Raw genomic sequence first — 24,009 nt, forward strand, 5'->3', positions numbered from 1 at the left:
ACACTGGTCAGTGATACTGGTCGGTAGTTGAGTGGATTATGTCTATTCCCTTCCTTGAATAGGGGAACAATGTTTCCTTTCTTCCAAATATCAGGTAGTTTACTTTGACATAAGGATTCCTTGAATATTAAATACAGTTTTCTGCATAAGTCTGCACATTCATGTAGCACCCAGCCTGAAATTTCGTCAGGATAATTTGCTTTTCCTTTGTCTAATTTACTTAACTCTTCCCGTACTTCTTTTTTCTGATATTTGTATATCTGGTAATATGTGTGGGCATGCATGTTCCATATCATCTCTTTCAAAATTATTTTCTGTTGTAAAAACTAATTGGAAGTTTTTATTTAGTGCTTCACAAATATCTTTGTGTGTAGATGATCCCGTTGTCTGTAACGGACAGTATTCTATCTTTAACTTTGTTTTGCTTCGGATGTAGCTGCAAAATAGCTGCGGTTGATCACTACATTTATTTATAACGTCTTCCTCAAACTATCTTTGGGCTTCCCTCCCAATCCTTGTATAATAATTACTTGCCTGTTTATAGTTGTTGTATGCCCGCTTACTATTGTGTCTTCTGTATCTATTCCACAGCAAATCTCTTTTGTCTTTGATTTTTTACATTTTGCATTAAACCATTTCTTTATTTTCATTTCTGTTTTTGCTGAGGGATGTAATGTTGGACTCCTATTTCATAAAAATAACATTTAAATCTTTTCCTCTAAACTCCTTTTCCCAATCTATTTCTAAGAAGCACTTCAAGAGTTTAGACTCTTTTTGTAAATCTCATTACTTGTAACTATGTCATATGCAATCCTGAAGTTGCAGTTTAATACTGCATGGTCGCTTTTGCCAAATGGATGGTGATACATATATTGTCAGTATCATTTTCTTGTCTAGTAAATAAAAGATCTAGTACTGATGGATCATCAAGTCCTCTTTTGCTAGTGTTTTCATTCACATACTGTGTTAGGAAAAACTAATAAATAACAGAACAGAGGAAGGAAAAACAAATGAATAAAAAAATAATAATCCATGCACCAGATTACTGGTATCCTCTGTTCATAAAATATCTGTAACAGGTAGACTTGAACAGCAGCAGGTTGAAGTTTGGAGGGAAACAACTCTAGGGAAGCGAGTTCCAGAGTTGCAGTTCTGGGAATGAAAGAATTCTGATAGGCAGAAGTTCTGCAGTATGGATGAGTGACATACCAGTCACGAGCGCTGCCAGCTGCCCGTGTAGCACAAGGGAAGGTATGGAGAGGTGGCACCATGGACACAACTTCGTCTGAGCATTTGCTATAGAAATATATGTAAAATAACGCAAGGGAGGCAACATTCCTTCTTACTTGTAGAGGAGGTATATTTATTAGTAATAGCAGGGTTATTAATAATTCTGACAGTTTTGTTCTGAATTTTGTCAACTTGTTTTAATGCAACCTCTCCATATCCACTCCACAAGGGTGAGCAGTATTCAAGCTGAAAACGCACATGACTCTTATACAAGTAGATTGTAACTAACTGCTCGTCAGTGGAGAAGTTACGGACTATGTACAACAATCCAAGTTTCCTTGAGGAGGTTTTAGCAAGTGATCTAACATGAGAGGTCCAGCTGAGGTCATTGTTAAGCGAGACGCTGAGAATCTCAGTACTTTTGGAAATGGGAATATTTGTAGCATTGAAGGTAATATACGATTCTGGCAGTACCTGTCTATTGGTAAATTGTATATATATAGTTTTACTAGCATTAAATGAGACAAGGTTATTTTGTCCCCATTCACTGATCGTGGATAAGTCTTTATTTAAAGAGATGGCTGTACTGAGTTGAGAGTTAGGGATACTGGACTTTGTAAATGGATGTCTGAGTGTGAATGAACAATAAAGTGTTGAGTCATCTGCATATGAATGGATGGGATTGTGGGTGACAGATAAAAGATCATTAATATGAATGAGGAACAAGGTTGGTGCCAGAACTGATCCCTACGGCACGCCGGCGTTAACGGAGTGGAAAGTGGATTATACATCATCTACTTTTACACACTGAGGTGGTTTGGCCATGTGGAGAGGATGGAGGGTGAAAGACTGACAAAGAGAGTGTATGTGAGTGAGGTGGAGGGGGGAAGAGGGAGGGGGAGGCCGAGGATGAGATGGAGGGATGGGGTGGAGAGGTATATGAGAGAGGGGGTTGTGAGTTGGGAGCAGGGCAGTGAAATGGCAGGGGACAGGGCGACTTGGAGGCGATTTTTTTGTGGCCACCCCAAACGGGATTGAGGCATCTGGCAATAGATAGATAGATAGATACTTTTACTCTTATTTTTCTATTGCTGAGATATGAGGAAATCAAACGAACAAAAGAGTTTAGTCCATAGCGGGAGTTTGGACAACAGGGAACGGTGCCACACTCTGTCGAAAGCTTTAGGAATAGGAATATCCAGGGCTACTGCATGAGCTTCACCATGTAGGTCAACTGATTGATGGATGGTATGAGTCAGGAGATTGAGTATGTCAATGGTGGATCTTTCTTGGCAAAAACCATATTGTCTATCACTAATTAAGTTGTTGGATTCAAGATGTTTAGCTATGTGCTTATTAATTACAGTTTCAAAAACCTTACCAAAAGCAGATGTGACAGCTATTGGTCTGTAATAAGAGGGGTCAGAGGAACTTCCTTTCTTTGGAATTGGGTGGATATTGGCTTCTTTCCATGAATTAGGGAATGAAGAAATACGTATGCATAGTCTGAATAATTATGCAAGAACAGAGGCAAGTTCTGGGGAACACTTTTTCAAAACAATTGGCGGGATTCCCATCTGGGCCTGGAGCTTTGTTGGTAGGTAAATTGTCTAGGACAGATTTCACGTACCTTGTCTATATTTTAAGTGGAACAATGTCGGGAGAGTCAAGTTCTAGTGCTGGAACATTCTGGCTGGCTTCCTCTAAGGTAGAATTTCTGGCAGATGTACTGGCAAAGATATCTGCTTTCCCACGCGGGTCATTTGTAATGTTGCCAACTGGAGATTTTAGTGGGGGAATGGATGATGACTTGTTAAAATTATTATTGAAAGAACTGAGAGTTGACCAGAATATTCTATTGTCATTAGGGTTGTTAAGTAGTTTTGATGCTTGGTTTTGAAGAAAGTTTGATTTAGCAAGATTTATTACAGCTTTTGCATGGTTTCTAGCAATTTTAACTTGAGAGAGTGATTCAGATGTTTTTAATTTCAAGTAATTGTTATATGCTGATGACTTTTGGGCTCAGCATATAACAGGCACAGTTGCTATCAAGCCATTTTGGAGAGTTCGATCTTTTGGTGAATTGTTGACTTGGTATGAATAAATCCATACCAGCTAGTATTAAATCGCAAATGTGGGACTGGGTAGAATTGACATCACTAGAGAAGAAAGACTGCCACGGAATGTCAGCAAGATAATTTCTAAATTCATCCCAGTTTGCCCTATCAAAGTGCCATCAGGTCACCCTGACAGATTCAGAATGGGAAGGTTTGGGGGGGCTAACTAATGAGGCTTTGATGAGATTGTGGTCAGAAGATCCAAGTGGAGACAATACCTCTATCCTGTACTGATCTGGATTATTTGTCAGGAACAGATCCAAAAGATGGGCATTATGGTCAGGATTATCCAGTATTCTGGTTGGTTGCTTTACCAGTTGCGTGAGCTTAAACGATTCTGCAAACAGCTTGCACTCTAAACCAGCATCGTCAGTCCTGGCAGAGTGCAATAACTATTCAAAATTATGTATGTTAAAATCACCCAAGATGGTAATTTCCGTGTTAAGGACAAGATTAAGGTTACTCAACTGTGTGGAAATGGAATCAAATACACTGGGTTCAGAAGAAGCATTGGGGGAGCGATAAACTACACAGATATATTTGGTAATATTTTGACAGTTTAGTTTATACAATGAGTAATCAAAACTGCGTGAAGTGAAGTTTAAAATGGTTTCAACTGCATATTGGGATTTGATATTAACAACAGGTGCCACCCTTATTACGGAAGTTTGTGAGGAGATGGTAACCAGGAAAACAATATGGGGATATTTCAGTAGACGATGAGATTTGTTGATCCCAACAGCTTTCATGGCTACTTAAATCTAGAGTATTCCAATTTATATCTGTACTGAAATCTCCAGTTACAGTAATATAATTCTTTCAGATTTCTCTTCCATTCTATGTAGTAATTTTCTTAAAGTCTGAATTGTACTTTCTGCCAAGTCTTCATATTCACCTCTTTCCCAAGTCCAAGTGTTTGTTTTGGGTGGCATGTATAAATCTGCCACAATTAATTTCCCTTCAGACGTGTTAATCTTCAATGCAATCATTTCTAGCCTACTTGTGAGTGTATATCAATTTTTATTTCTTTGACTTGTAGATACTTCTTTGTTAAGATTATAATTACTCCTCCTTTTCTTAAATTTCTGTCTCTTCTCCATATATTGTATTCCACTAAGTTTAGGGTATCGTTTGATGTCTTTGGGGTTAATTTTGTTTCAGGCAAATTATATGTGGTTCCATTTCTTTGGTATAGTCTTTCATCGTTAATAATTTAGACACCATTCCATCTACATTCGAGTACATCAACTTAATCATCTTGTTTACATACTTGCCATAGCTCTTCCATTCTATGTAGTAATTTTCTTAAAGTCTGAATTATACTTTCTGCCAAGTCTTCATAGCCTTCTTTTGATTCCCTGTTGGTTATGTATCACTTTCGTACCTGCAACCAATTACTTTGTAAAAAAATCACTCTTCTCTTCCTCTGATCTTCCCTCGTTCTTTGATTTTGCTTCCTCCCTCTTCTCCTTTAGTATTCCCAGTTCCTTTTTGAGTCAGGCGTCTTTTTATCCATACTATATTAAATTCCTCTTTTTCCATGAGTTAGTTTGCATATTTTAGTATTTCCTCCTCGGTGTTCACACTGTGAAAGGTTATTTTCAAAGGCCTTGACATATTTCTCTCATATTTCCCCAGCCTTTTGTGTTCCTCTATGTCTTTGACAGAGATTTCCTCTGATACTTCCTTCAATATGCTCATTAAATATTTTGCCATCTCCTTTTTGTCCCTCAAAATTTTGTATTTTATTTCTTCTTGATATATACCAATGATTACTATAGATTTGTTGTTATTTGCTGAGTCTTTGACCAATTTTGGGTTGTTTTTGATATCTTTCACTTCCTTCCTAATGTTTTTTTTTTTATTCTTCAACTTTAGTTTCAAAGTCTTTCCTTATTTTCACCATTTCATCATATGTAGTTTCTGCATTATCTTAATAACTTCACATCACTTCGTTCACCTGGGTTATCTCTTCTTCAGTATCAATGCTTTGTTCTATCAGACTGTGTTATGCTGGATATTTTGGGGGCGACTTCTCTTCCTAAAGACACCAGAAACTGAGCAGGGTCCTCTTTCGAGATCGGAACTTGAGCACTCACAAAGGAACAGGGCATAAAATCTTGGCAGGACACCTTAACACATACAGTATATTGCCTTAATCCAATTTCCCTTACAATATACATACAGTACAATGGTATACAAGATGTGGAACGGGTATAATGACAGGCTGGTTAAAAATAGTACATTACGTCACACATACACTGTGATAACACCTGAGTTATTATACAGGAGAATAATATAGCGGGATGGTGACACTTCATACAGTCCTATTTTCTCAGTCTTTATATCGTATACTGGTCTGTTGAACTTAGGTATCGCCACAGCACTTGCATATTACTCTAGTCCTGGGAACTTAGGCATTGACACAGTATACTGGGTACGTTAGATTAGAGACACTTTCAGTGGTGGTATTCACTGCCTCATTGTCTTTAGAATATATGGGCACTGTCACTTTCAAGTCTTTGGTACAACACTGAGATCCCACTGTGTCACCACTGGGGCTGCTGATGTCTGGGCTTAGTCAAGGTGCCACGCGGGAGTCGGAGGGAGCCCTACAGGTAAGCCCTCCCACAGGAGGCACAGAACTGCTACTGGGGGCGTCACAGCCTGAGCATGTTTCTGGTCCGCGGTGCAGGGAGGCTCTCTTGTCTGGGCCTTGACCTGGGGGGTGGCCCTCGGGACTGGGGCCAAACAGTGTCAGGAGCCAGGCGTGCCACTTCTTACTCCGGGCAGAGGGCCAGCGGTGTGTGGGGCCAGGGCACTCCCGCCCTGGGGTCCGAGGGGTGTCCCTGGGAGGCCAGGGACTGCTGTCGCCTCTAGGCTGGGGTGCCGTCAGGGGTTGACTGTGGCACCTCGTCCGTGGGGAATCCATCAGGACCAGGTGACATCCAGGGGCAGGCTGGAGGGTGTGGATCCCGCTTTCAGTTATTGGACCTTGCCACCACTCTTGGAACGGCAACACCTCTGGGGAACCACACCTGGAGGGAGAGACAGGAGGGCATCCCGAGCTGCTGCCGGGTGGAGAATGGGCCGCCAGGAACCTTCTCCTACAGGAGAACCCTCGGGACTGTGGACAAAGGGCTTACAGTGGCTGTCCCTTCCCTGGCATGTACAGTGGCTGCTGTCATGGTTTCACAAGCCCTTGGGATAGCAGCAGAATGACGTACAGTGGCCGTTCCTTCCCCGGTACATACAGTGGCCATTACCGCGGTGCTGCTCGCGAAGGAGGAAGAGGCAGATGAGGGACATATAGTGGCCGTTCCCTCCCCGGCACATACAGTGGCCGTTGCCGCAGGTCTGCCTGCCCAACGAGAAGTAGCTGAGGGACGTACAGTGGCCGTTACCGCGGTGCTACTCCCGTAGGAGGAGGAGGTGGATGAGGGATGTACAGTAGCCGTTCCCTCCCCGATGCGTACAGTGGCCGTCATTGTGGTTCCACCTCTCCTGCCTTTGCCTGTTGGTGTACGTACAGTGGCTGTCACACCGAGGCGGGCTCCAGATGTGGCTGCAACAGAAGGGCGTACAGTGGCCATTCCTTCCCTGGTACATACAGTGGCTGTTACCGCAGTGCTGCAGGGAGAAACAGCTGAAGGGCGCACAGTGGCCATCCCTTCCCCAGTACGTACAGTGGCCATTACCACAGTGCTGCCTGGGACTGTATCTGGAGCAGTCCCATCCCGATCCTGGCGAAGGCTGGTCCGGCCAAGATGTAGCAGCTACCACTGCAACGTCATGGTTGGGCGAGTTGAGGGGAAGAGGGACACAAGGCCGGGGCACACCTAAGCCCGTCTCGCTCTGGGCCAGCATCGTGCTCACCTGACCCACTGTGGTGTCTTCCTGGGGTGGGAGTGGGGCTGCAGCTCTGTAGTGGAGTGGAGGGTTTGGCGGCGGGAGAGCGCATTTCACCACCATCCACATTGAGAAAGTCACGGCCCCGTGACTGGAGGTGATATGTGCTTGTGGTGGAGATCTGGTGTGTAGGTATGAGGTGCTGTAGGAGAGTGGTCCAATGTTGTGTGATGTGGTTGGGTTCTTGATGTACATTGAAAGTTATGTGGAAAGTGGAGGTGTGTGGAGTGTGGTGGAGGCCTTGGAGGAGTTGTCTTGTTCCTTGGACTCTGCCCAGGTCCGTGTGGAGGATGCCAGATGACACGTTGAACTCTCATCTCTGGTGGTGGTGCGTGATGCAGGACATGTGGCTGTATGCTGGCCAGGGGTGAGGTCCTCGGGATTTTATGGGGGAGGCTAGTGTAGGAGTGGCTGCTCCCGCTGGGGAATTTGGACAGTGGAAGTTTCCACCTTGCCTGATGAAGGCTGAGTGTGATGGGGTTGGTATTGGGTGTGTGTGTCGTGTCTGAGGTTGTGGGTGGTGGTGTCGGGGGTGTAGGTGATGGTGTAGTGGTGTATCTGGCTGGTGGGCATGAGAGGCACCCGGATGGGTGGTGGTAGTGGGGACAGGCATGGGGGGTGAGATGGTGGGAGCACATGGTGGTGTTGGTGTTTGGTTTCGGTTGTGGGAGGGTGGGGATGGTGGTGTGTGTGGTGGGGGGTGGCATGTATAGTGGGCATGATCGGTGGGTAAGGGATGTGAGAGTGAGGGCGTGTAGGTGGCGTGGGAAGCGGGTGGTGTTGCTGCACGTGGGCGGCTCGTAGGTGAGGCAGGTCAGGAGAGAGGAACGGGAGTAGCAGGGGTGGGGGAGAGTGTGTGTAGGGGCGGCGTGGTGCTGGTGGTTGTTTCCGCGGCAGCGGCGGCAGGTGTTTCCATGGGATGGTGTTGTGGTGGTGAATTACTGGGGGTGTTGGTCAGTGGCGGAGAGTTGTGGGGTGGAGGAGGGGGTGAAGGTTAGGCGGCAGTGTGTGGTGTGTCGGGCGGAGAGGATGGTAATGTACTGGAATTGGAAGAGGCTGGCAGGGGGTCAGGTGAGGGTGACGTGGGGGAGGGGGTTGTGGAGGGTGAGGCGGAAGAGGAAGGTGAGAAGTAGTAGGTGTATGAGTCAGTGGCTGGTTTCTTGGAAGGAGAAGGCGGCGCGACGTGGTGGGAGGTGTGGGGGGCATGGTGTGGCGGGGTGTTGTTGTTAATGGGTAGGAGGGGGCATACTTGTCGGTTACGGTATATGCGTGTTTGCCCGTGGTGCTGGATGACGACTTGGTATGGGTTAAGGACTCTGATGATGGTAAAGGAGCCTTCGAATCGAGGCGAGACTTTATCTGGGCGTGCTACGACAACAGAGTCTCCCGGTTTGTAGGTGAGTGTCTGGTTGCAGGTCTTGTTGTTATTGAAGGTGATGGAACTGCCTCTTGAGGTGGTGTAGGGGATAGGTGGTGGAGGGTGGGGAAGGGGCTGAAGGTGCTGATGGAGGGGCAGAAGAAGAGGGACTTCCCCGAAGACTCACTTGTGTGGGGTGACCCCATGATCTCTAGGGCATGTGTTCAGACCCCACTGAACAATTTTTACATGGGCGGGCCAGTCTTCATTTCCTATTTATATGATTCGTGTCCGCACCTGGTTGAGGAGGGAGTAATGGCTTCTCTCGCATGGGCGGGCCAGTCTTCATTTCCTATTTGCATGATTCGTGCCCGCACCTGGTTGAGGAGGGAGCATTGGCTTCTCTCGCACATGCTATTGCCTTGGGACCAGTAGGGGGAGGAGTGGGATATTTGATACCCAAATAGGGTAGCTAACTCACCGCACACCTTCCTGGTGAACTGGGGGTCGTTATCAGAGTGTAGGGCCTGGGGAATCCCGAAATATGGAAAAACGTGGCAGACCAATGCGTCAGTTACTGTCACAGCGTTGTGTTCTTTTGCGGGGCAGATGATGAGGAATTTGGAATATACTGTATGTTGACAAAAGTAATAATGTACTTGTAGCCTGCTTTGGGTGGTAGGGGGCCGACTACGTCAACGGACAGTAGTTGCCATGGTTTGTGTGCGGTGATCTTCCCCGTGCATCTGACCGTACGGATGATATCCTTCCCTAAGGAACATGCTCGGCATGTTTGGATAATGTTTTTGGCCAGGGTGGAAGGATTGGGTGTCCAGTATATGTCATTAAAAATTTGGAGTAGTTTTTGGTGCTGAGGTGGACGCCGTTGTTAGTGTGGAGGTGAACCATGGCGTCATGTATGGCGTCAGGGTCTAGAACTATGTGGCCATCCTGGGTAAACAGGTGTTCATCATGTTGGTATAATATGGCGAAGGTGTGCATTGGTATCCATGGGGGGGGGACATTGCTTGGCCTGCCACATTTGAATGAGGTCTGTGTTGGTACGGGTGGAGTTAAAGGGAAGGCCGGATAGGGTGTCCCGTGTTTGTATGTAGCCTCCCAGGTCGGTATGATATCTCAGAGTCAAATTCTTCTAGCACCTCTCTCCACCTGATTAGTTGGGTGTTGGTGGTGTTGGATTGTCACAGCCACTGGAGAGATTGATGGTCGGTGATGATGACGACATGGGTGCCTGAAATGTATGATTGGAAATAGTCTAAAGCCCATATGATGCCCAGGCACTCGCATTTAGTGACAGTGTAATTCCTCTCAGCGTGGTTGACGGTGCGGCTGGTACAGGTGATGATGTGTTCTGGCCTGTCCTGCACCTGGGCGAGTACGGCACCGATGGGAACCAGAGATACACTGGTGTACATGCGGAAAGGTAAGTTGTAGTTGGGGAAGGTGAAAATAGGGGCGGAGACTAGCTTGTTTTTCAGAGTGTTAAAGGCAGAGACCCGAGCCTCGATCCAAACAAAAGGCTCGCCTTTCCATGTGAAGTCGTGCAGGGGTTTGGCGATATCAGTGAAGCCTTTGACAAAACACTGGTAATAAGAGGTTAGTCTGAGGAAGGCGCACACCTCGTGGACGTCCTTACAAAGGGGGAGGTCAGCGATGGCACACAGTTTGTCAGGATCAGGGGAGATGACCTCGGCTCCGATCACATGTCCTAAGAAGGAGACGAATCTTTCGGCTAGGACGCACTTTGAAGGCTTGAGTTTTAGCCCAGCCTGGCGTATGCGCATAAATACTTGTTTGAGGTGGCAGAGGTGGTCAGCCAAGGTTCAGCTAAACACAATGACATCGTCAAGATACGCCAGGCAGATCTCCCAGGTCAGGCCGCTGAGGACTGACTCCATAAAACAGGAGAACATGGCTGGGGCATTGCAGAATCCAAGGGAGGATGTTGAATTCATAATGTTTGTCATTGCTGGTGGAGAAGGCTGTATTTTTGTTTATCCTCTGGATGGGCGGGGACTTGCCAATACCCTGATTGTAGATCGAGGGTGGAAAACCATGATGAACTGTGTAGCGAGTTGAGGGAATAGTCTATCCTGGGTAGGGGGGTGGCGTCCTTGGAGGTGACATCATTAAGTTTACGGTAATTGACACAGAAATGCATGGTGCCGTCCTTCTTTCTAACGAGCACGACAGGGAAGGACCAGGGGCAGGTGGAGGGGGAAATGATGCCAGCATCTAGGATGTCCTGGACCTGCCAGTCTTCTTCTGCCCGTTGTTTGGGGTTCTTCCATCGTGAGGGTTGGCAGATGGGTGGTGCGGTAGTGTGAATTTCATGGCTCAGGTATGTGGTGTGCCCAATGTCCCCTGGGCTAGATGAGAAGAGGTCTTGGAAGTCCAGGAGGAGTTGATGAAGGCTGTTAGCTTGGCGTGTGGAAAGGTTTCAGGTAGAGCAGGTAGCGTGGCAGGAGACAGGGGGGACGTCACAAGGCTCGGCTTCCTCCATGTACCCTGCTATTAAACCCCGAGGGAGGGTGAGTGGGGTGGTGGTGAGGTTGGCGATTCACACTGCTCAGACATGGGGCGGGAGGAACGTGGGTGATAGTAAACAGGACAAAAAGGCCCCTGGTGGCAAGTTGGGGGGAAATAGAATGGAGGTACCGCTGGGCCTGTTTAGTTGTAACCAATCCTTGTGTTGGGGGGGGAATGGTAATGATGAAAGCGATGCTAGCAGGAAAAGTCAGAGGTGGAGAGGAGGTAGGAGGGGGAGGGGAAGAAGGGAGGTGGGAAGGTGTAGTGGTAGGTGAGGTGTGGAGCGCCGGTGGTGGAGATTATGCACGTGCAGAGTGGTTGAGGGAGGGAAGGAAGGGGGGGTTGAGGGTGGAGGGGTGCACATGCGGTGTGGCTGGTGGAGGGGAGGCTGGACGAAATTGGAGGTGGCGCTTGTGACATTCAATGTTGGCGAAGAGATTCTGTAGAAGGTCCAGCCCCAAGAAGCCATCGTATGCGTGGCAGGTAGAGTCGAAGACGATGAAGAGGTGTCTTGTGGACACTTGTTGGTGGGTCTCAGTCCACAGGTCCCGGGTTTCCCCATGGATGGGCAGGAGGCCATCCCCCGCGTCTACGAGGTAGACTGAAGTGGGGAGAAGGGGGCCGAAGGCGAAGTTGTGGCGGGAGTAAAAATGTGAATAGAGGCACGTTCTGGCTGCTCCTGTGTCAACCAATAGTCTTGTCTTGACCCCATTCAGCCTCATTTTGTCGTAGACTGGGGGTCGGTATTTATGTGAAGTGGCCCCTGCCACCATGGGAGGTGCGGGGGCGGACCTAAAAATCCATCTGTTGCTCTCCTCATCGGACTCCATTTCCCCTGGGTCTCTATATGAGAGGGGTGGAGCATCGTCTTCAGGTGTGTCGTAGTCCAGGGATGAAACCTTCCGGCGCCCCTGTGGGGCCGCCCTGTGTTGTGCGGCTTTCAGCTGCTCATGTATGTCATGCAGGGGGCAGCTACAACTGCAGGCAGTGAACTCCCACGAATTTATAAATATCAAGTTGGAGTTTTCTCCGGGGTTGGGATGTTTCTTCAGAGGGTGAGCCCTGGGTATGGTAGGTGACGGCTCTGTGGTGGGTTGTGGTGGGGGCGTCTGTTGCTTTTGCTGCGCCGCCTTGTGTGTCGGGAACTTGCTGACTGCATTTATTGGCTGGGGTGTGGGGCGGGTGGCGAGGAGGCACTGTACAAGCTGTAGATCTTGGTCCAGGTCTCCCGATGGGTCATATATTGTGAAGTGTTCCCTGACTGTGCTCGGAAGGATTCTCAGCAGGGTGTTGAATATATGTTGATCCTGGTTGGCTGCGTTGGCCTCTGGGTAGGCGGCGATGATGAGTCACCGGGCCTGGATGAATGTGTCATCAAGGCTTCCGTCGTATGTGAGGGCGTTTAGTTGTGATAAGGCGACAACTTTGCTCAAAGAAGGCGTAACTACCCGTTCGTGATGTGTGTGAATTGGTCCCATTTTAATCCCGGGATGATTTTCGTAGCTATGCTTGCCACTACTTTGCCCAGGTGTGGCAGTGTGATGGCAATTTTCTCTCTGTCGTTTTCAAACCCTATGTCCAATATAGGTTTTACCAAAGCCAAGTATACATCAATGTTGTATTGTTCGGGTTTGAATTTTGGCAATTGGATGTGTGGTTTGGCCGCCATTGCGCTAGATTTTGCTGTTTGTTCCTCCGTGTCCTGATCAGGTCAAGAACCACCGCTGGCCACCAATTTTATGCTGGATGTTTTTGGGGCGACTTCTAGTCTCAAAGACACCAGCGATTGAGCGGGGCCCTCTTTCGAGACCAGAACTAGAACACTCACAAAGGAACAGGGCATAAAAACTTGGCAGGACATCTTAACACATATATTGCCTTAATCCGATTTCCTTAACAATATATATACAATGGTAAACAAGATGTGGAACGGGTATAGTGACAGGCTGGTTAACAATAGTACATCACGTCACACATACACTGTGATAACACCTGAGTTATTATACAGGAGAATAATACAGAGGGATAATGACACAGTTCATACAGTCCTATTTCCTCAGTCTTTATATCATATACTGGTCTATTGAACTTAGGTATCGCCACAGCACTTGTATATTACTCTAGTCCTGGGAACTTAAGCATTGACACAGTATACTGGGTACGTTAGGTTAGAGACACTTTCAGCGGTGGTATTCACTGCCTCACTGTCCTTAGAATAAACGGGCACTGTCACTTTCAAGTCTTTGGTACAACACTGAGATCTCACTGTGTCGTCACTGGAGCTGCCGATGTCTGGGCTTAGTCAAGGTGGCGCCCGGGAGTAGGAGGGAGCCCCACAGGTGGGCCCTATCGCAGGAGGCACGGGACTGCTACTGGGGCCATCACAACCAGGGCACATTTCAGGTCCGGGTTGCAGGGAGACCCTCTCTTGTCGGGAGGGAGAGACAGGAGGGCATCCCGCACAGCCGCCGGGTGGAGAGTGGGCCGCGCCAGGAACCTTCTCCTCCGGGAGAATCCTTGGGACTGTGGACGAAGGCCGTACAGTGGCTTTCCCTTCCCTGGCATGTACAATGGCTGTTGCCGCAGTTCCACAGGCCCTTGGGATAACAGCAGAAGGATATACAGTGGCCGTTCCTTCCCCAGTACATACAGTGGCCGTTACCGTGGTGCTGCTCCCGAAGGAGGAAGAGGCAGATGAGCGACATACAGTGGCTGTTTCTTCCCTGGCGCATACAGTGGCCGTTGCCATGGGTCTGTCTGCCCGATGAGAAGTAGCTGAGGGATGTACAGTGGCCGTTCCCTCCCCAGTATGTACAGTGGCCGTTATCGTGGTGCTACTCCCGTAGTAGGTGGAGGAGGAGGATGAGGGACGTACTGTGGCCGTTCCCTCCCTGACATGTACAGTGGCTGTTCCCTCCCCGATGCATACAGTGGCCGTCGTCACGGTTCCACCTCTTCTGCCTTTGCCTGTCGGTGTGCGTACAGTGGCCGTCACACCGAGGCGGGCTTCAGATATGGCTGCAGCAGAAGGGCATACAGTGCCTGTCCCTTCCCCAGTACGTACAGTGGCCGTTACCGTGGTGCTGCAGGGGGAAACAGCTGAAGGGCATACAGTGGCCATCCCTTCCCCAGTACATACAGTGGCCATTACCGCAGTGCTGCCTGGGACTGTATCTAGAGCAGTCCCACCCCGATCCTGGCGAAGGCTGGGCTGGCAGATATGTAATTGGCCATCACTGCGAAGTCGTGGTTGGGCAAGTTGAGGGGAAGAGGGACACAAGGCCAGAGTGCACCTGAGCCCATCTCGCTCTGGGCCAGCATCGTGTTCACCTGGCCCACTGTGGTGTCTTCCTGGGGTGGGAGTGGGGCTGCGGCTCCGTAATGGGGTGGGGGGTTTGGCAGCGGGAGCGTGCATTTCAGACTGCTTGCTTGCCTAATTGTCTCTGTGCCATATTTGAACTCCATAATACTTTCATGGTTAACAACTGTACTTGCCATCTCGCTAACCTTCTTGTAAGTGAACCCACCTCAACTGACAGTTCATCTATTGTTGTGTCATTTTTGTTTAATTCCTTTACTAATTTTTCATTTTCTTCCATCTGCATGCGTAATTGCTTCTTAATTTCATATATTACACTTTGAAAAGTAAAATGTGTGGCTTGAAAAACAGTGCCCCCGAAGAATACCATAGTACCGCCGACGACAGGGCAAGCCAAAAACAGCTTAGTATGCCTGCAGATGCGCCGACATCCCCACACGGACCCCACAGGGTAGCCACCACCAGCCACCACCACTCCCGGCAACAGCGACACACGTCAGCCAGGGCCGTGAGCCCCTGTGTCATGCAGCCACCACGCTGCTGCCACCGTAGGAGAAGGACACTACCTTCGCGGAGTGGAATTGCTGAGCCAGCTAGGGGTGGAGTTAGAAAATATACTCCAGACGGCGCCCCTCTGGTAGAGACGATCTATGGTCACTCCCAAAGTGTTCCGGTAGAGACGATCTATGGTCGCTCCCAAAGTGTTCCGGTAGAGACGATCTATGGTCGCTCCCAAAGTGTTCCGGTAGAGACGATCTATGGTCGCTCCCAAAGTGTTCCGGTAGAGACGATCTATGGTCGCTCCCAAAGTGTTCCAGTAGAGACGATCTATGGTCGCTCCCATCCTCGTGAGACAATCTATGGTCACTCCGAAAGTGCTACGGTAGAGACGATCTATGGTCGCTCCCATCCTCGTGAGACGATCTATGGTCGCTCCGAAAGTGCTCCGGTAGAGACGATCTTTGGTCGCTCCCATCTTCGTGAGATGATCTAGGGTTGCTCCGAAAGTGCTCTGGTAGAGACGATCTATGGTCGCTCCCATCTTCGTGAGATGATCTATGGTCGCTCCGAAAATGCTCCGGTAGAGATGATCTATGGTTGCTCCCATCTTCGTGAGATGATCTATGGTCGCTCTGAAAGTGCTCCGGTAGAGACGATTTATGGTCGCTCCCATCCTCGTGAGACGACCTATGGTCGCTCCGAAAGTGCTCTGGTAGAGACGATCTATGGTCGCTCCCATCCTCGTGAGACGATCCTTGGTCGCTCAGAAAGTGCTCCGGTAGAGACGATCCATGGTCACTTCCATCCTCGTGAGACGATCTATGGTCACTCCGAGAGTGTCTTGGTAGAGACGACCCATTGTCGCTCCCTCCCTCGTGAGATGATCTACGGTCGCTCCGAGGGTGTGCAGAGAGAGGTGAGTAGAGAGACGTCCCCACGGCAGGAGACTGGAGCCCAGGCTTCCTGTCCCAGAGTGACCCAGACAGGCCTCCCAGCCTCCCCTGGTCTCTGTTCCCTACGCCTGGCTCTAGAGCAGACGCACCTGACGGACCCCAGTGGAAGTCGCTGCCGCAGCCCTCCCCTGTCGGTGCCCCTAGACGCTGGAGACCGCAGCCCACAGTCTCTCTCGGTTCTCCCCAGGACACCCAGGCGTGATCTCTCTACGCCCCCACGACGCCGGGACTTATCACAGAGGTTCCTGGAGCTATTCGGCCCCAGTCCCGAGGGCCACATGCCTGAGCCAAGCCCGGAAGCCACAGGAAGCCCAGGACGCGAGAGGACGCCCTTACGAGTTATCCCGTGCCCTCTCGGCACGCCTCGCATTGGCGGTGCCCCTAGCCCAGCAGGATCGCCGACGACATGTTCCTGCCTATCCCCCTGATGAATACGTGTGATATTGTAGCACGAGTGATTTAGGTTAAGTGTGATTTCCCCTAATGTAAGTATTGTGCAGTGATTTCATATAGTGAATATCGGGGTAAATCAGATCACAGTGAGAAGTTAAAGGACGAGAGTGTGGAACAAGATCTGATTGACTATACGTGTGAGTGACATCCTTGTTATACAATTAATAAGCCTGTGCCGCTGGGAGATTTCCCTATAAAGACATACCCCCATTACTGTGAAGGAATATTGTGAAAGGAAGTATTAATGGCATTCTCTCCCTCCCCCACGCTACCCATAAATCTTGTTTACCACCCTCTCTCACTCCAGTGTCTCGAGTAAGTGTAAATCAAGAATAAAATCAATTACCAAAGTCTTTTGGCTAGTGGAAACCATATAAACTTCACGGCTAACATCACAAGTCACTTCCCGGACCTCCTCTATCTCCTCCTAGTGAGACTCAACCCCCCTCCCGCGCCCACGCGCGCGCCTATATTTACTGCACTCCTGATACACTAGGATTGTTTGTGTTGTCATTACTATCAGAGAAGCAAAGTATCCTGCGAGATACACATATCCTAGATAAGGTTTTATATTGCTATATATTGTGCTGTAATATCTGCTGATTTGTCCTGTGTCTGACTGTGGTAATATACGTGTAAAGGTTGTTGCCTAGAGTTTTTGTGTCCTGCCTCTCTTTATTGCACTAGCTCCGGTCTCGAAAGAGAACCCCGCTCCACGTTAGGTGAAATAGCCACGAGAAGTCGAGCCTAATTTCACCTACCATTACACTGGTGGCCAGCGGTGGTTCTAGACCTGGGCGTAAAAGAGAGGTAATCAGGAAATATTTGGCAAAATGGCAACTAAACCGCACGTTCAGTTACCCAAGTTTGACCCCGACCAGTATGATATACACACATATCTGGCAATAATTAAACCCTTACTGGATAATGGCTTTGAAAATGACCAACAAAAAATTGCAGTCACACTACCACTGTTGGGTAAAAAGGCAGCGAACATAGCGCCGAAAATCGTCCCAGAACTCACCTGGCAGAACTTTACAAAGTTCACTGTACAAGCCATCACCCCATCATTGGGGAAAGTAGTGGCTCTATCCAAATTGGATAGTTTTTCATTCGACGGGGATTTAGATAAAACCCTGATACAGGCAAAACGCCTGGTTACTGCTGCCTACCCGGAGGCAGATGAGGAAACCCGGGATCAGCATATATTTAACACTCTGCTCAGAGTACTCCCAAGTGTTGTGAAACAACACTTCACTATCCATGACCCAACAGGAGACATGGATAGAGATATCAGTTTAATGAGGCGCCTTTTAGCCGTCCATGCCACCCCTCAATGCATCGGCAAAATAAATCAATTCCCCGTTGACCTCATCACCGTCAACCCGTGGGAATTTTCTCCGTGCCACCACAGATGCCCGATCCACGACATCCGTTAGCAGCTAGAAGCTGCCCAGTGCAGCCAAATGACACGAGGGCGCTTACAAACCTCCCCACCATACGCAAATTCTGCTAAGCCTCAGGGGAAGAAAATACAAAAAGGGAAACACAAAAAGCGCCCCCCCACTGCCCCCGCATCCCACCGTAATGGCGGGGGCCACCTCACATCTCCCCCAGTCTACGACAGGGGGGAACGTTATCTTTCCTTTTCCTCCCCTCTCACTATCTCTTCTGTTCTACCTTCCCCTATTCCTGCCCCTAGTTCTAACCTCCCCACCCCACCTTCAACCTCACCATCCCCATGGACCACCCCCTCGTCCCCAATAACCCCACCAGATGCCTCGCCGCCCACCACATCCCACACCCCACCACCCATCACTCTCTCACGAGCTCAGCCCCCTGCTACCACCTGCACCGCCCCATCCCCGAACATTCAGACAACTCCGTGAGGCCGCATCTCCCCACCACCACCGGCTCCCTCTCCCCCTACACCTCACCCCACCTTTCCTCTCCTCTGACGACACACACCACCTGCCACATCCCACTCCACAGCCCCTGCCAAGCCACCACGGTTCCAGCACCACACACTGTCCGCCATCACCCCCACACCCGCACCATCCCCTAGCTTCGTACCCACCGCCCACCCCACACCACTAGCACAGAACCCCAAACCACCCCACCACCAAACACGTGGTGCCACAAGATCGCACTCCCTCCTCGCCACCTACCCTCCAAGCCAACTCTCCTGCCACCTCACCACCGCTACCGACCCCACACCCCCAACCTCCCCCTGCTCCCGCACCGCCTGTCACTTCCACATACGAATGCTGTTTCCTCCTCGCCATCCCCCTCCACCTCCCCTACCACCCCCCGCACCTCACCTGACATCTCACCCGCCACACCTCGCTCACCCTCACCCCTTCCCTCCGCCGCCTCACCCTTTCCACCCAAGCCCACGTGCCCTGCCCACCCCACCATCCCCGCAGGACAACCCTCTACCACCGCCCTCTCCCCTCCACACCTATGCACGTCCACTCTGACGATTTCACCTTCCACCGCGCCCCCAACGCGCGCGACAGCCCGTGCTAACCGACCCTGCCCACCACGCATGCCTACTTCCCCACCCACACCCACCCTCAGAACCACCACCACCACCCCCTCCGGCCGACTCTCATGCCCCTCCACCTGATACAAACACACCCCTACACCGCCCACCTTTCCACGACATCACACCATCAAGCTACATCAGGCCCAAATCCCCTCTACCTGTACTCCTCAGAGACTCAACGCTGCATTACCACAGCACAAAACCCGGCCCTTACCCACAGTATCCAGCATTCAGCTCCCAACCACACTGACAGCCACACCAAGCAAGATGAGAGTGAAGCGGGCCATATGGGCACCTACCCTTGGCAGGAACCACAGACTCCGCGGGCCACACCACCTGCTAAACCTCCTCCAGTCTACCACCGCCACCTCCACACTCTTCCTCACCTACGACCCAGCACCAGAAGAGAACCCCTACACTGTCGCCTGGCAAACTACGCTGCAACACCTCCAGCCCGTCTACACCACCTCCAACACACAAGTGTTCCACCTCCAACCACGAGGACGTGACTTTTTACAGGGGTAGAGTGGTAAAATGCATGGCTTGAAAAACAGTGCCCCTGAAGAATACCACAGTACCCCCGACGACAGGGCAAGCCAAAAACAGCTTAGTATGCCCGCAGATGCGCCGACACCCTCACACGGACCTCACGGGGTAGCCGCCACCAGCCACCACCACTCCCGGCAACAGCGACACATGTCAGCCTGGGCCGTGCGCCCCTGTGTCATGCAGCCACCACGCCGCTGCCAACGTAGGAGAAGGACACTACCTTCGTGGAGTGGAATTGCTGAGCCAGCTAGGGGTGGAGTTAGAAAATATACTCCAGACGGCGCCCCTCTGGTAGAGACGATCTATGGTCACTCCCAAAGTGTTCCAGTAGAGACGATCTATGGTCGCTCCCAAAGTGTTCCGGTAGAGACGATCTATTGTCACTCCCATCCTCGTGAGACGATCTATGGTCGCTCCGAAAGTGCTCCAGTAGAGACGATCTATGGTCGCTCCCATCCTCGTGAGACGCTCTATGGTCGCTCCGAAAGTGCTCCGGTAAAGACGATATATGGTCGCTCCCATCCTCGTGAGACGATCTATGGTCGCTCCGAAAGTGCTCCGGTAGAGACGATCTATGGTCACTCCCATCCTCGTGAGACGATCTATGGTCGCTCCGAAAGTGCTCCGGTAGAGACGATCTATGGTCGCTCCCATCCTCGTGAGACGATCTATGGTCGCTCCGAAAGTGCTCTGGTAGAGACGATCCATGGTCGCTCCCATCCTCGTGAGACGATCTATGGTCACTCCGAGAGTGTCTTGGTAGAGACGACCCATTGTCGCTCCCTCCCTCATGAGACGATCTACGGTCGCAACAAGGGTGTGCAGAGAGAGGTGGGTAGAGAGACGTCCCCACAGCAGGAGACTGGAGCCCAGGCTTCCTGTCCCAGAGTGACCCAGACAGGCCTCCCAGCCTCCCCTGGTCTCTGTTCCCTATGCCTGGCTCTAGAGCAGACTCACCTGACGGGCCCCAGTGGAAGTCGCTGCCGCAGCCCTCCCCTGTTGGCGCCCCTAGACGCTGGAGACCTCAGCCCACAGTCTCTCTCGGTTCTCCCCAGGACACCCGGGCGTGATCTCTCTACGCCCCCACGACGCCGGGACTTATCACAGAGGTTCCTGGAGCTATTCGGCCCCAGTCCCGAGGGCCACACGCCTGAGCCAAGCCCGGAAGCCACGGGAAGCCCAGGACGCGAGAGGACGCCCTTACGAGTTATCCCGTGCCCTCTCGGCACGCCTCGCATTGGCGGTGCCCCTAGCCCAGCAGGATCGCCGACGACATGTTCCTGCCTATCCCCCTGATGAATACGTGTGATATTGTAGCACGAGTGATTTAGGTTAAGTGTGATTTCCCCTAATGTAAGTATTGTGCAGTGATTTCATATAGTGAATATCGGGGTAAATCAGATCACAGTGAGAAGTTAAAGGACGAGAGTGTGGAACAAGATCTGATTGACTATACGTGTGAGTGACATCCCTGTTATACAATTAATAAGCCTGTGCCGCTGGGAGATTCCCCTATAAAGACATACCCCCATTACTGTGAAGGAATATTGTGAAAGGAAGTATTAATGGTATTCTCTCCTTCCCCCACGCTACCCATAAATCTTGTTTACCACCCTCTCTCACTCCAGTGTCTCGAGTAAGTGTAAATCAAGAATAAAATCAATTACCAAAGTCTTTTGGCTAGTGGAAACCATATAAACTTCACGGTTAATATCTGCCGCCCTCCAGTATTACCATAACTTTCCCCTAGCCGCCATACAAGTTACTCCCCGCACCTCCCCTATCTCCTCCTAGTGAAACTCAACCCCCCTCCCGCGCCCACGCGCGCGACTATATTATTTACTGCACTCCTGATACACTAGGATTGTTTGTGTTGTCATTACTATCAGAGAAGCAAGTATCCTGCGAGATACACATATCCTAGATAAGGTTTTATATTGCTATATATTGTGCTGTAATATCTGCAGATTTGTCCTGTGTCTGACTGTGGTAATATACGTGTGAAGGTTGTTGCCTAGTTTTTGTGTCCTGCCTCTCTTTATTGCACTAGCTCCGGTCTCGAAAGAGGACCCCGCTCCACGTTAGGTGAAATAGCCACGAGAAGTCGAGCCTAATTTCACCTAGCATTACAAAAAGTTTTCTCCAATTTGTTCACATTCTTTACTAATTTATTATACGTTTCCATTTCAACTAGTTCTTGGTAGAAATCTTCATCCTGTTTTCTACTGTACCTTTATCCCTTTTCTAAACTCCTTCCATATTCACTTTACTAAAGTTGGTGCTCATATTGTTGCTATTTCAGTTCGAAAGGTCAATTCTACATACAAGTATGCATTTCCCTGCTACCTGCCTGGTGACATATACGACATCCAGCTGATGATGCGTTGATCAGCGTATCCTTGCACTGACTGGATATATTTTGTTATTTGGACAACACTTTTGCTTATACTTGCTCTGCTATTTTAGAACATCATATAGTTTAACCTGGTACAAAGCTTGACTCATATAAAGATACTTTTTAGGTGTGGCCAGTTGTGAGCAAGTGTAAGGATGGTCAGTGCGGAGCGAGGAGAAAGACGTGTTGTCTCAAGCGTTGCCTGAGTGTGTGTGTGTGTGTGTGTTTTAGCACAAAAATTTTGCAACCGCTCAAGATATCATCAAAAAATTTCCAATGTGTAGTAGGAACAAAAAAAAATGCGATCACGAGTTCAAAATTGGTGAAAGTAGGTCAAGGTCTGTCTCTCTGTTGCCGCGATAACTCCGCAACCGCGCAAAGTATCATCATAAAATTTTACCAGCGCGTAGTAGGGATGAAAATCTCCTATGAGTAGTATTGTTTTCAGTTTGTCTGTGTGTAATAACCCAATTGAAACTTAACAAAATCACTGGTTTGGCCGAGATTCGATCTTAGGTCCCTGTGCGTCTTTGGCGCACATGTTACCATTGAGCCAAAGAGAGTATCCCCATATAGGATCCCTGCTTTGCCTATTGTAATGCTAGGTGTTTTAGGGTCGGCTTCCTGTCCCTCTAATGCCTAGCCGTGTAGCTGGGTTCTCTTTCTAGACTGGAGCTTAGACAAATAAGAGAGAGGCAGGACACAAAAACTCAAGGCATCAACCTTACATGTATATTGTCAATTCTACAAGTCGAACGAGCAGATGTCACAAGAGTAATTATTCTGGGCAATTATAAACCTTATGTCTAGATCGTGGGAAGCAGCATCACGCAGGATACTATTCCGGACAAGATCAGGCAGAAAGTGAATAGCACGTTAGTTAATACCAGGAGTCCTAGGGCCGAGAAATCAATCACTGTCGCTCGTGGGAAGTCTAGACTTTAATCTGTTTAAGCAGAGTTCACTTTCACTGGGGCCGAGGCACTGTTATCACTGTTGGGCTGTCTACTTGAGTTCACTGTTACACTGTTAATCATTACTTTGGTTCTGGGAGCCCCGATTGGTCTTAGCATGAGGCTATGTCACCGTGATGGAATTATGTTCACTCAGACAGACACTTCATTCACTGCTCAGCTGCGTTCACTGTCTCACTGTTACCTTTCTCTTACATTAACACTGACAGGTTTTATTTCTGACTTCCCGTGTTTCTAGTAACACACTGCTCAGCCCTCGCTTCACTGTATCACTATTACTGTACTTTCACTGTCATTCACTATCAGCACTGGGCGTGGTAGCGGCCAGGAAAAGGGCGGCGAGGAACAGCTCAGCCCGGCTACTGACAGGGCTGAGTTCCGCCAGGGACCTCCGTATTCAGGGGCCACGGGATCACTCGTAGGGGCATCCTCTCTTGTCCGGGGCTGTGTACGGCAAAGGGCCCCATGCTCTCAGGACTTGGGGCTGGAGTCTGGCCCTCTGGACTTGGGGCTGGAGTCTGGCCCTCTGGACTGGGGCCGAACAGCTGTATGAATCGTTCACTCAGGCGCCTGACAGAGGACGAGGGTCTCTGGTGTCGAGGTGTGGGGATGTCCCTCCCAGGGGTCCTGGGGGCGGTCTCGAGGTCCTGTGGGCTGTGATCTCCTGTGATTGGTGACTCAGTCAGGAGCTGGCTGCGGCATCAACCTCCATCGGGGTCTGTCAGGCAAGGCCCCTCAGGGACCGGCTGTAGAGAGAGGAGCTCGGTGGGGGTCACAGGGCCTCTCCAGTAGTCCTTGAGGCTAGGACCTCCCTCTGGGTAGTAGTCTCGTGGAGGAGAGGCAGCACCTGGTGGAGGAGCGGGTATTGGCCGTCTGCTCTCGTAGGGCCCTGCTACTGGCCGTGGCCTTCTAAGGGCGCGGCTACCAGCCATCACAAGGGCCCGGCTACTGGCCGTGGCCTGGATGGGGAAGCGGCTGCAGGCCGACTCGAGGGCACCTTCGGAATGACTACCGGCCGTCTCCTGACGAAGGCGGGAGCGGCTACTAGCCGTCTCCTGATTACCTCCGGAGCGGCTACCGGCCATCTCCTGATTACCTCCAGAGCGGCTACCAGCCATCTCCTGTAAGAGGGTCGAGTGGTTACCAGCCGTCTC

This window comes from Coenobita brevimanus, chromosome 5 (assembly GCF_032717465.1).
Source record: "Coenobita brevimanus isolate Jiangsu-jjx chromosome 5, ASM3271746v2, whole genome shotgun sequence".
Classification (NCBI taxonomy): domain Eukaryota; kingdom Metazoa; phylum Arthropoda; class Malacostraca; order Decapoda; family Coenobitidae; genus Coenobita; species Coenobita brevimanus.